We start from the raw sequence: 14,956 nt of genomic DNA, 5'->3' as shown, positions 1-14,956 counted from the left end.
TGCTGGCACGGGATGTTTCCCTTGTGGTCATGCCAATCCCATGTTACTAGGAGAAATTACAGATTCTGGTGGTGCATGCCAGTGAGGCCATGATAGAGAGCCACGTCCATTACCATACATCAGGGATGAAAACAAACTGGCACCAGGTCGTCGGTGCTGGCAAAGTCGTGTGCAGTAGTGGGACTGATTCATTGGGTGGTCTCGTGCTAAGGCTTTCTGAGTCGAGTTTTGCATAATTCGTCAAAACCTGAGGAATGACCAGTTCTGTTTGAATGTACAAAACTTAGTACGGCCTGAAATAATTCAGCTAGTTGTAACCAAAGTATAACAAAGGTATCATGGATAATTTACATGCAATAGCAATATGGCATTTGCAGTGGTGCTGATATATCCATGATTGGTGTCAATTTTGATCCTATTCAAACAAAAGTTCCATTATGGTCCTCTGCAGCAGCTAAAGCATGTCTTCCGTGGGGAGCAAACACACACTCGCAATGATCCTCGTCCTCGCAGTGGGAGTACTTTAACACTCTGCCATCGGCAAACTCCAAGCATTTTGTTTCGCAAAGCTCCGAAGTGCATCCAGGTAAAAAGATGATACCTATCATGCATATGTATGGGATCCACACCCGACTTTTCAAACCATGCATGAATAAAATTATTGTGAGTATATAAGAAGTTATACGTACCATCAGCACAGGATGAGAGGGTTGGAGACATAATCACCAGGACAATGCAAAGAGCTGGGCACGCAGTCTTCATTATTGTTTCGCTTGAACTACTTCAGTAGTATTTTTTAGTGAACAAACAGTGTTTTCTTCTCACAATAAATCAGCATAAGCATCAGCATAAGCCAAATTTCAGTGAAGTGAACAGGGCTGGTAGATTTGTTGAACTTGTGTGCTAGTATGCATATATATTTGCCTTGGTCGGTCTTCTTTATATACATGCAGTGGCCCATCCTAATGTTGATATGTATCTACAATAGAGATATATATATGTATATAGATGCGTGCAGTGGCACACCTTAATAATGCTGAGATATATTTATATATGCAATGCCACATCTTAATGTTGATATATGTATCCACAATAGAGATATGGATACATGCAATGGCACATCTTAGCTTTGATATATGTATCCTCAATAGAGATATATGTATCCTCATATATTAATGTTCACTATCTTCCGTGTATGATATGATATCTTCTACCAACAAATAAACAAACGAGACAGATTTAAGATCTTGATTTCACACAACTTGAAACCTCCATAGTGATGCTGAGGTATCTCCATTATAAGGTTCACATCAATAAAGGTTTATTCATCAATGCACGGGAATGGTTGGTGTGCAGTGCCGGTCCTAGGATTTTAATGGCCCTCCGGCGATCTCGTTGTAACGGCCCCTCTTGATCATATATAAAATCTTATAATATATAGGCGCTAATTTTACTTGCAAAACGAAAGCAAATTCAATAACATATTTTTAATTTAACATGTCTGATAATTATTGAGGAACAATATAGATTAAGGAATATATTTGTAGATGTATGATAATTATCGAGGAATAATGTAGATTAAAAAATAATATATTCATTTTCTTTTCTCACCCATGACAAATATTTCTTAGGTAACATTATAAAATTCTAACATGTAAATTAGAAGAAAAATATGACTATATGGGTACAAAGTACTAGAAGTCTGGAATACTATACAAATAATTAATTTGAATTAAAAATAAAAAAAATACCTTGAGCCTAAACAACTAATCGGTGATCGCAATTCATAAGAAGCAAAGAATCAAGATGTCGTCGTCGTGGAGCTATGCCTGGTCGCTGTCCTCGTGCGGTGTGTACGTGTCTCCGGTAGTCTAGCTCTTTGCGGCGGTGCGGCTCGCCAGCTCCACGCGTGTAAGGCGCACGTCCTGAACTCACGATCAGAGTGTGTTGTGTGCAGCGTGACTCCTCGCCTCCTCTCTACCCGAGGGCCGTGGGAAAAGAAAACTAGGAAATAAATGTCAATGTTGTCGTTTTGGACCGCCTAGCCAGTTCTATGTCTCTCTTCTTATTAGTTTGCTAATGCCTAATGGACTATAGGACCTGAGGGTTTGTATACCTAGGCTTGGGCCCTCGGCCGTCGCACCTCGTGGCCTACCCTTAGGGCCGGCACTGGGTTGGTGGAAGGATATGCAGTCGAGGGAGTAGTCAATGAATACATATATATGGGGGTACAGATGCCATAACGCCCATGCCGCTCCCAGCGGCGTCTCGGGCGACTCCTTACCGAGCACCGCTGCACTCTCCCATCGCATCTCCTGCTTCGACGCCACTGGAGCCGGCTGCTGGAATCCCATGCACCGGCGAGGATGGTGGCGGTGGGTTGTTTTCCCTCCTACACGATGTGGGAGGTCTGTTGTAGCCTCCCGGGCTGACGAAGAAGGCAAAAGAGGGCACCTGGATGTCGGGCTGGCTGCCGGATCTCCGCGCGGGGGTTGCGACAGGGGGTCCTGGCGTGGTGCTGCAACGGTGTGGTGGTGTGGAGGCTATGCCTTGGTGCGACGGCAACGTCAGGCATGAGGAGGTGGCGCATGGCCGGTAGCGCAGACCCAGCCTGGTGCTGGTGGATTTGTGTTCCTTGCGCAGGCTGTATGGCCACCGGTTGTCGGTGCTCTGACTCGGGCGGCAGCTGGAGGCACCGTTACTGCCGCTGGGGTCCGAGTGGCGCCTGCACGTCGTGCTGCGCAAAGGGTAGTGCGACGGCGGTGCAGAGGGTCACGTGACGTTTGTGGCGAGGAGTGCCTGCCATGCTGAAAGCTCTAGTTTAGTTTTGGTGAATTGATGAAACCCTAAGTGCTAACCTAGTTTATCAAGTGATCATGAGATAGGTAGCACATTCCAAGTGGTGAAGCAAATGAAGATCATAGCATGATGATGATGCCATGGTGATGATCAAGTGCTTGGACTTGGAAAGAAGAAAGAGAAAAACAAAAAGCTCAAGGCAAATGTATAAACCATATGACTATTTTGTTTTGGTGATCAAGACACTTAGAGAGTGTGATCACATTTAGGTTTGATAGCCGTACTATTAAGAGGGGTGAAACTCGTATCGAAATGCGGTTATCAAAGTGCCACTAGATGCTCTAACTCATTGCATATGCATTTAGGATCTAGTGGAATGCTAACACCCTTGAAAATGTTTGTGAAAATATGCTAACACATGTGCACAAGGTGATACACTTGGTGGTTGGCACATTTGAGCAAGGGTGAAGAAGTTAGAGGTGAAAAGGAGTTAGTCTTGTTGGTCACTAAGTGACCGGACGCTGGTCTCAGAAGGACCGGCGCGTCCGGTCAAGTGTGGCAGCATAGACGCCAGTGTCGGTCAATCGATCAGACGCTGGGTCATGGACTGACCGGACACTGGCGAGGTGTGTCCGGTCCTATTGTCGGACACTGCTCAGAGGCTAGGGTCTCTGACCGGATGTTGGCAGGGTCCGGTCGTGCATGACCGGACGCGTCCGGTGGACGATATGCGTTTCCGAAACCTTACTGGAAACGACCAGATGCTGGTGGCTCAGCGTCCGGTCAGTTAATAGCGCAGCGTCCGGTGAACACAAGTTACCGTTATAGTCGGGACACGTGGCGGTCGCTGGGCGACCGGACGCTGAGGTCCAGCGTCCAGTCAACCTGATCGGAGCGTCCGATCAGCCCGCGTTGTGCCCAGTGAAGGGGGTACAATGGTTCTATTTTGTGGGGGCTTCTATTTAAGCCCCATGGCCGGTTGAAGCTCATATCTTTGGCAATTTCATTGACATAGCAACCTTGTGAGCTTAGCCAAAGCCCTCCCACTCATCTCCATCATTGATTCATCAGCTTTGTGAGATTGGGAGATAATCCAAGTGCATTGCTTGAGTGATTGCATCTAGAGGCACTTGGTGTTCGTGTTTCGCTACGGATTTCGCTTGTTACTCTTGGTGGTTGCCGCCACCTAGACGGCTTAGAGCAGCGAAGATCGTCGAGCAGAGGTTGGTGATTGTCTCCGGCTCCGATCGTGGTGATTGTGAGGGGTTCTTGACCTTTCCCCGGTGGAGAGCCAAAAGGTACTCTAGTGGATTGCTCGTGGCTTGTGAGATCCTCATCTTGTGTTGGTTGTGCGGCACCCTATTGAGGGTTTGGCGTTTGAAGCCAATTTTCGCGTGAACCTCCAAGTGGGTGAATCGCCACAATGAGGACTAGCTTGCCGGCAAGCAAGTGAACCTCGGTAAAAATCGTTGTGTTCATCATTGATTCCGAGGTGATTGGTCTTCATTGTTATTCATCCTTATGATTGATCGATTCCTTCATCTACACGATGGTATAACCTTCTTGATCACTCTCATTACATTACCGCAAACTAGTTGTCAAGCTCTTTAGTGTACCTAGTTGTGAGAGCTTGGTTGGTTGGTTGGTGTGGCTCTTTAGTTAGCCTTTGAGAGCACACTAACATAGAGGAGTATCTTAGCTATTGTGTGAATAGATACTATCTAAACTAGAATTGTGGTAGGTGGCTTGCTATGGAGTAGGCTAGCGCAACACTTGCTTCGCCTCATAATTGTCTAACCATTTTGTTAAGTGTTGTTGTAGAAATTTTTTAGGCTATTCACCCCCTCTAGCCATTAGGACCTTTCAAGTGGTATTGGAGCCGAGGTCATCGTGATTTGAGGCTGAACAACCTTCGGTGTAAAAATGGCTCAAATCAACAACTCCAAGAAGCCACCCCAATTTGATGGCACAAATTATCCTTATTGGAAGTCAAAGATGACCACACACATCAAGTCAATCAATAGAAAGGTGTGGAAGGTAGTAGAAACCAAAATTGAGATTGGTGATCCGGAGAATCCCATCGTGGCCGAAGAAGTGCTTCTTAAAAACAATGACATTGCTCTAAGTTCCATTCATGATGCAATTGATAAAAGAACATTTGAGCAAATCAAGAATATTGAAATGGCACATGAAGCTTGGAAGAAGTTAGAAGAATCATTTAAGGGCACTCAAGCCGTGAAGGGTGCTAAGGCACATATCCTCAAAGAGAAGTTTGCAAGCTTCAAGATGAAAGAGGATGAGAGTGTGCCGGAGATGTTTCATAGGCTTCAAGTGCTTGTCAATGATCTCAAAGCACTTGGGGAAGAGGTGAAGGACAAGGACTTCTCCCATAAGTTCTTGAGATGCTTACCTTCAAGATTTGGCACATTGGTCATAATTCTAGTAAGAAGCGGTTTGGACACCATGGCACCAAACCAAGTATTGGGAGATATAATGACCGATGATACTTATAGAGATGATGATGAGAAGGAAGAAAAGAAGGAGAAGAAAGATGAGAAGAAGGATGACAAGAAGAAGAGCATGGCATTCAAAGCCACATCATCCAAGGGCAAAGCTAAGCAAGAAACATCAAGTGAAGAAGATGAATCTTGGGATGATGATGATGATGAGAAGATGGCTCTCTTTGTCAAGAGATTTGGCAAGTTCATGGTGAAGAAGGGCTATCGTGCTAGAAGAAAGAAGTCTTCATCCAAAAACAAAGAAGATTCAAGAAGGTGCTTCAAGTGTGGAAGCAAAGATCATCTTGTTGCTCAATGCCCATACAATAGCGACAATGATGTTGACAACAAGAAGGACAAGAAGGAAAAGAAAGAGAAGAAGGACAAGATGACATTCAAGAAGAAGAAGGGTGGTTCATATGTAGTCACTTGGGATAGTGATGCTTCCTCAAGTGATGATGATGATGATAGTGATAATAACAAGACCACCAAGAAGAAGGTTCTTGCAAGCATTGCTATCAATGAGAAGCCTTCTCTCTTCGAATCTTCATCATGCTTCATGGCTAAAGCCACTAAGGTACAATCTTGTGATGATGGAAGTGATGATGAAAATGAACATGAAAATGAAAATGATAGTGATAGTGATATTGATGAACCTACTAAAGATGAATTATTTGACATGCTAGAAGATGCTAGAGAACACTTTGACATCAAGAGAAGGGAATGCAAAAGCTTGCGTAAGGAACTAAAGGACCCTAAGCAAGCCTTTGATGAGCTCAATGCATCTCATGAGAGGCTAGAGGAAACCCATGAGAAGCTTGGCAAAGCTCACAAAAAGCTTGAAAAGGCTCATTCATCTTTGCTTGATGAGCAAAATAAAAAGAAGCATGTTGAAACTTGCAATGTAGGTTTAACTTGTGATATAATTGATGAATCACTATCCATGCCTATCATTGTTGCTCCTACTAACCCTTCTTGTAGCACCTCCACTTCTACCTCATCTAGTAGTGATGGTCTCACTTGTGACACCTCACCAGTGGTTGGGAATGAGAACCTCAAGAAGGAGGTCAATAAGCTCACTCACACCTTAGCTAAAGCTTATGGTGGTAAGGACCACTTGCTTATGTGCTTGGGTAGCCAAAGAGCCTCTCTCTACAAAGAGGGATTGGGCTATACCTCCAAGAAAGGCAAAGCGGCCTTTGCTCCTCACAAGACTAGTTTTGTGAAAAACAATGGTCGGTTTTGCAATAGTTGCAAGCAAGTGGGTCATAAAGAGCAAGAATGCAAAAGCAAGAGAAAAAATGCTAATGTATCCTTCATAAAGCTTGATTCATGCTATATGCTTACTAAGGGTACAAATGGTGTGAAGGCTAAGTTCATTAGTAAACCATGGATGGGCTCAAAGAAGAAAGCCATTTGGGTACCAAAGAGCTTAGTGACTAACCTTCAAGGACCCAAGCAAGTTTGGGTACCTAAAATGAATTTATCTTCTTTTGTAGGTCAATTACAAAGCGGAGGGAGGCATTGAGTTCTTGATAGTGGGTGCACTCAACACATGACCGGTGATGCAAGAATGTTCAACTCAATCAACACCAATGGCAATGATGGTTATGATAGTATCACATTTGGTGACAATGGCAAAGGCAAGGTCAAAGGGCTTGGTAAGATTGCAATATCCAATGACATGAGCATATCAAATGTGTTGCTAGTAGAGAGCTTGAACTTCCATTTGCTATCCGTAGCTCAATTGTGTGATCTTGGATTCAAATGCATATTTGGGGTAGATGATGTAGAGATCATAAGTGTAGATGGCTCTAACTTAATCTTCAAAGGTTTTAGATATGAAAATCTATACTTAGTTGATTTCAATGCTAGTGAAGCTAAATTATCTACATGCTTGTTCACTAAGTCTAGCATGGGTTGGTTATGGCATAGAAGGCTTGGTCATGTTGGAATGAAACAATTGAATAGATTGGTTAAGCATGACTTGGTTAGAGGCTTGAAAGATGTTGTGTTTGAGAAGGATAAACTTTGTAGCTCTTGTCAAGCCGGCAAACAAGTTGGAAACACCCATCCTAAGAAAAGCATGATGAGCACTAGTAAAGCATTTGAGTTATTGCACATGGATTTGTTTGGGCCAACACAATACACTAGTATCAGTGGAAATAAATATGGCTTTGTGATAGTGGATGACTACACTAGATACACATGGGTATTCTTTCTAGTGGACAAAAGTGATGTATTTGCAACATTCAAATCATTTGTCAAAGGCATTCACAATGAGTTTGAAACAACCATCAAGAGAGTTAGAAGTAACAATGGTAGTGAGTTCAAGAACACTAGAATTGATGAGTTATGTGATGAATTTGGAATTAGACATCAATTCTCGGCCAAGTACACTCCACAATCAAATGGCCTTGTTGAGAGAAAGAATAGAACACTCATTGATATGGTAGGGTCTATGCTTAGTGAGTACAATGTGAGTCAATCTTTTTGGGCCGAAGCTATCAACACGGCTTGCTATTGTAGCAACCGCCTCTATTGTCATCGATTAAAAGAGAAGACACCATATGAGCTCTTGAATGGTAGAAAGCCCAACATTGCATATTTTCGGGTCTTTGGTTGCAAATGCTATATCTTGAAGAAAGGCACAAGATTGGGCAAGTTTGACAAGAAATGTGATGAAGGATTTCTACTTGGTTATTCCACTACAAGGCAAAGCATATAGAGTTTGGAATTTGGATAGTGGTACTCTTGAGGAGGTTCATGATGTTGAATTTGATGAAACCAAGGGTTCACAAGTAGAGGATGAGAACTTGGAAGATGTTAGAGGCATTCAACTTTCAAATGCTATGAAGAACATGGATATTGGTGAATTAAGGCCTAGGCAAGTGAATGATGATGAAGATGATCAAGTGCAAGTGCTCTCTAACTCAAATGTGCAAGATGATACAAATCAAGCTAGTACAAGTGGATCTCATGATAATGAACAAGATCAAGTGGCCAGTACATCATCTCAATCCAATGATCAAGCAAGTGCAAGCAATCAAGTTCCAATACTCCAACCAACAAATATTGCAAGGGATCATCCATTGGACACTATCATTGGTGATATTTCAAGACGTGTACAAACAAGATCAAGATTGGCATCATTTTGTGAACACTTCTCATTTGTGTCATCCATTGAACCAAAAAAGATAGATGAAGCATTGAAGGATGTTGATTGGCTGAATGCTATGCATGAAGAGTTGAATAATTTCACAAGAAATCAAGTATGGGAGTTGATAGGAAGACCAAAGGGACACAATATGATTGAAACTAAATGGGTCTTTAGAAATAAGCAAGATCAAGATGGGATAGTAGTAAGGAACAAAGCAAGATTGGTAGCACAAGGCTATATACAAGTTGAAGGTCTTGACTTTGGAGAAACATATGCCCCAGTTGCTAGATTGGAAGCTATTAGAATCTTGCTAGCCTATGCTTGTGCCCACAACATAAAGCTCTATCAAATGGATGTGTTGACACAAAATGTGACGCACTGTGCCTCACACACAGCAAGCCGGAAAGCGTGGCTTCAATCGGGTGCCCGGGTGCTTCGTGATCCGGAACGTGCCAGTCAGTTTGACCTGAAAGAAACTGACAAGGGATAAAACAGTTAAATGTCAAACCGGAACATGTCGGGTGAGACCAGACAGTTCCGTATATACGGCCCTGAAGCCACTTACAACGACATACAGCTATAGGAAGCTGTCTGCCAACAAGTTTATAAATTATTCGGCTAATCGTAGGATGAACATACGTAAAGATCCGATTGCCGAATGCATATGCATGGGAAGACATGTTTGAACAAGTGAAATTGATTATGCGTTAATGCATATCCAAGCTCAGCAATCCAGCCGAGTTGGGGTCCATGAAGAAGGAACGTGTAGATAAACACGATTAAGCCAATCTAAAACCTACGTCTGCCGCACGACACCTAGTTTCGTCAAAAACTTAAACGTGATTAACATGCATGAACCCACAACATGTGACAATCTAGATTAAAATAATTCAGCCATTACGAGCATGTTATCTATTTGCAAAGGTATTATGAAAGTAATGATCATTGAAGCTCGAATAAAACCACAGAAGAGGGCCGAACAATATCAATCTAGATTGGGCAAAAGTGTGTTACAAATATATAAAATATTTAAAACATGCAACACAGGATAACTTGATGAATCTATTTAGATTTTGCCGTAATCTAATAGAGCCGATAACTGTCTTGCTTCCACTAAGCATATTGAGCAAACGCCTGCCGCACGGTATCTACTCATAAACAAAGTATAAGCAAAGACTTCTTGATTGTCAAGCAAAGATCCGCCGCACGATCATTGAAAACAAACAAGACTACTTGCATCACGTCTAAATCCACCGCATGATACTAGACATGATAACAAGGTTGTCGGAACTTACGGAGGTCGACGGATCGATGACTCCTCTCGAAGAACTCGACGACACGACAAAAGGACTCGAAGGTAGGCACGGGGCCGGTTGTATTGATTTGGTTGTGAACGCCTATTACAATGGTCGAGGGTCAATATTTATACCCTAGACGAAACACGAGTCCTAAAAGACTACGATTTACAAAGGAACTCTTAAACAAACTTGGAAACTACGATTCCTTGCCCCAAACTCTCAGAGTCCTTTATTATTACAACTTTCATCTTTTCGATCGGCTTTGCTTGCCATCTTCTGCTTTCCCGAATGGAGTCACCACCTTCTGAAGTAACCGACCGCACAAGCATTTAGCCGACCGCTCGTTTTGTTTGCCGAATGTCCTTCTTCCCACATGCGGACCCACCTGTCATCTTCCAAAGTCGACCAAAATCCAGTGTTAACACCATGCAAGCAATGTATTCTCGAGAGTCCCGTGCAAACACAACTTCCCTTTCCTTGACCAGCCGATCTTGGAAATCTTCTCCACAGTGGCCTGGTAACATGTACGTATATATTTGCTTGGACGCATCTTTATTGGCTTGCATCTTCACTAATCACTACGTCGGCAACCAGGGATCGTATTATTTCCTTCATGCATGGACTCTTTCTTTAATCAAGAAGCTTCACGTCTCCATCCAAAGATATATTTGATTTATTTCCTTATGCAGCCCGGCCAAACAACTATTAAAATATCCCTTCCTCGTTAACTGATCTTAATCTTGCTGGCATCCATGTCAAGCATAGCTCGTATAGCACTTGGCCTCTCATCCTTTTCCATTTGCCTTGCCGGTTGCCCAATAATGCATCACGTATATGTAACAAACAAGATGGTAGGCACATCAGAACTGCCAGCTGTTTGACCTTTTGCTGCTCCCCATTAATTTCTGAGCATGAATGACTCCATCGTATATATCTCATCGGCTTTCGAGTCATGGTCATTATCGGAGATTTTCTTCTTTTTACGTTACCAGCCGCTTTCTTCCTAATTACCAAATTTTGGTGTCAACACAGGCCCCCCTAGTTCGGAGTATGAATTTTCATGCTTCGAACTATTTCAATCTGATGGTCTTCTTTCGTGACTCAGCGACATTTGATTGCAATACTTGGCCTTGCTGATTTGCTTGGTATGACTGTTCATCTGATTTAGCCGATTAAGAGGTGGCCCCCCCGAGTTTATAACTATAATCGGCTCTCAAATCACTGGTAAAGAGCTGAAGAATTCACTAGCAGCAGTATTACCTTATTCCAAGCCTCACCTATACATGTGAACTCTGAAGTGTCTATCACACCATCTTGGGTGGTTGAAGAATAGAACGGATTAGAATCCAGTCATCCTCACTTCTCCTGCTCAGAAAACTTGGGTTTTTTGAAAGATTTTTAAAAATCAAAACATAGCTTTGCTCCCCAAATGATTCTCTCAGATCGCTCAGTGTGCATAGTTCCTTACCAAAACATCGTTTTGCTTCTCTTTATCCTACTTCTAAAAAGCTTATGTGGAGTTTAGGTGGGGATAAAATATGTAGCGTACTTACCTTGCATATATTGCAAGGTCAAATCCCGGATCCAAGGAGAGAAGTATCATACTCTTAGATCAAGAGGTGCATGTGTGTGGAATATTTAGTGGTTAACCTAATTCTACTATGCTTTCTGAAATATATTTCTCTCCTGTGGAATATTTTTGCGAGAACATGGGTTATTTTTATTCTCATCTCTTTTCTTTTCCCCCTTTTTTTCTTTTTTACTTTGGACATCTTTTGTGTCCATCGTTTTATATTTTTGCATAACCCATGTCTCTTTTTACAACAACTTTTGAGAGAAATATTATCAAGAACTTGGAGCATTTATTCTAATAAAATCTAACATATTTTGTCTTCTCCCAGTGTAGGAGCAGAACATTTTGAGATGGATGAAAAACATGTTTTGCGTACTTCCAGTATAGAAGCAGCACATATATGTGGCGTGTACGTGATCTTAATCTTGGGAACATGACAAATCTCTCAACAAGGGTCAACAAGACTCGACAAAACTCAACACAGAGCAAGCAGCTTATGTGGAAGGTTTTTAATGAGACTAATATATAACTCTGGTAGGAAATTCAACATCATTGAGGAGACAAGCTATTGATTTTAAATTTTTGTAAGAAAATTTCCCAAGTACTTTGCAAAAGAAGCAAGGTTTCTTTCATCATACCATATCTCATTCATCAACTACTTAGATAGCATGCTTTCCTTATAATAGATTGTTCACAAGTGACAGGAAAAACAAGGAATAAAGAATATGCGAGCCAAGCATGGAAGAGTATGTACCTCACATCTGTATGTACATCTTTCTCTGAGTCAATAAGTGCCTCTGCTCGGGATCCAATAATGACACTTTCACCAGGGCGTTTATCGGCTGCTGCATCTGGAATCCCTGTATGCTACTGCAGTGCTGCTGAAAATAATATTCTTAATCCTTCTTGACTTACGACCGGTGGATGCAAGCACGTAAAGACATCATCAGCTTAATTGGTGACTAGAGGGGAATGATGATCCCGAACCATAAATGATGACCAGAGGGGAAGATGCCAACGCAACTGTTCATATTGACATTCCCCATGAGCATACTAGAACTGGCATAAGGATAGATGCCCTCATCAACTATACTATCATAGCTGACGATGAGGTAACCTCTCATGAGCCGATGAGAACTTGGACAGTGCAGAGACGATCATATGATCAGAACCACCTTTTTGCACATACAGGATCAGCTTGCCTTCAAATCTCGTAATTATTGACTCCAGTCTCATACATAAGGCCACCTGATCAGTAATGTTCTCGGCTCTAGCTCCATGTTTTCTTAGTATTGGCAACGTACATGCGCACATGGCCGGCAGCATCCCTCGGTCGTCTTGGCTTGAGACTTAGAACCAAGATGACGGACCTACAATCCACATCAGCACAAGCGCATAGCCGATTCTAGAAATCTTATTATCCATCTTGCGAGCGGCATCGGAACAATCAGAATCAGGCGATCGGATGTTTGATTACTATGACGCCGGCAAAAGGTCGAGCGGCTGACATCGACACATACAGGTTCCAACTTTTGTTTGTTTCCTTCATACAGTATTCATCGAGCCGGATTCTTTCCATCCAGTTTGGTCGTTGCTAGCTTCAAATTATTTCATCCTGAAGGCTGACGAACCTTCTCTATCATCTGATGAGACATAATCATATAAAAGACCCCATCGGCTATCAGCTTGATACGTTGACTCCCAGTCACCCTATCAATGTTGTTCGAGTACATTCTGAGCACTTTTCGAATACTAGGAACCGATATCTTTGATGACTCAGGCTATAATTATAATCGGCTATATCTGGAGCTGGAGATAATAAGCACGAATATTAGCTTCTTCCTTGCTATCGGTTATTTGCTATCTGTGTGTGACTAGCCGATGCCAAACCAATGTGCAAATACCCACCGTCCTGGATGCAGACAATAAAGTATTCCGGCCACCATACTAATGCTATTAAATATGCCTCCCAAGCTGATGAAGCGCAACATCGTCGGCTTGGCTTGCTTCTGTGAGGGGCGATGTCGTAATATTGCTGATGACGGCCTAGATACACAGATGAACCAATCTGATGCTGCTGATTTTCTTCAAGCCGATATTCCTTCTTCAGGCTCTCTTAGGAAAATCCAATTATTCAGATGTATCGGCCAACACACATTTTTTACCTTGCCTTTCATGACCACTAATAGTAGCCGATGCTTCGAAGGAATATTTAGTCGATAATTTGTTGCAGCAATCTTGTACCGAGATAAAGTTTCGACCCTCTCAGCAGACAACAACTCTATTAATATTTTCATTAATTGTGCGGGTCGTCCAGGAGGAGCGTGCAGATGGATGGAGATCTTCCAATATTTTAATCAAAATAAAATTGCTGTGAAAACCTTCATGGGGATTAATGAGCCGATTACCCCACCTATGGCTTCATCGGCTGTTGACTACTCCGGTTGTCTTGCATTGATATTCATGATTTTCTTTGTTGATTGCAACGAAGGACGTATTAGTTTCATATAGCCGATCGTACCCGTATCGGCTCCATATAGTCGAACGAGTGTTTAGAGCACCATCGACGTGTCCAAGCTTTCAAAGCCGCATACGGTTCGGTTACTATTGAAGTACCTTCGCTAGCGGCTGTTTTACCCGACCTGACCACATCGCGTCTGCCAAGCCAGATGGTTCCATCGCCTGATGCTTCAGCTGAAGTGGAAATTTAGCCAGTATTGGCCCCCCAGCCGATCTCTTTATATCTGTTCTTGGAATCGATGGAGGTGAGCAGCCCATGGAGTTCAGCTCAACGTGATGCGCCTAGACTCTTGATTCTTGGTTGCTTGCAATAAAAGACCTCACTGGCTTTTACCGGTATGCATGCCGTCGGCTGTCATAAGTTGAAGCTTTCGAGCTTGACGATGGGTTTGGCATCCCCTTGAATGTGTGCAGCTCCCAAACCTGACTACCTCGGTGTACTTTACGACCTGTTTGGCGAGCTCTGACAGCTCGTGACAATCCTGGTTGTCGCCGAAGAAGTCGGAATTGGTGGTAGCCTGGTTCAGGCTATCCAATACCCTCTGCAACGTGGCTAGCGCTTCTCTTTCACCTTCGCCGTAGCTGGTGCAGTTGGCAAATATGGTGCCCATGCTCAGTCCGAGTTTATCAGTACGATGTCCCATGCACTCTGGGCTGTATCCATCATATCATCCATTGCGATGTCGACGTCTGTTTTCTCCAGTGCCTATGTGCCGTTCACGTCATCCTCGGCATGTTGTAGATGTGTCCAGCCACTTCATGATCTTGTGCTTGCACTTTGGAAACATCCCGGTGGATCCGTCCGCCTTGTAAATAGGACCGTCTATTGCTAGTTTTGTTGCCGTCTTGCAGGGTAGTGAATAGGTACAAGTTGCTATTCATGCCAAGGCGCCGCACCATTCCTTTGCCGATATCCAGTTGGTAGAATTTATCCATGACTCTCCAGGCCGATATTGTTATCAGCCAATACTCCTGTGCGCATGGACACATCGACTACTTTTGTGGGAATATCATATTTGCAACCTTATCCTAAACATGCCGCTCCAATATTTGAGTCATGTGGCCACCTTGCGATTTAAGTTTCACCGTCAATCGGCTTGTCTCGTCA

Source organism: Miscanthus floridulus, chromosome 10 (assembly GCF_019320115.1).
Source record: "Miscanthus floridulus cultivar M001 chromosome 10, ASM1932011v1, whole genome shotgun sequence".
In the NCBI taxonomy this organism is placed as follows: domain Eukaryota; kingdom Viridiplantae; phylum Streptophyta; class Magnoliopsida; order Poales; family Poaceae; genus Miscanthus; species Miscanthus floridulus.
This window is presented reverse-complemented; position numbering follows the sequence as displayed.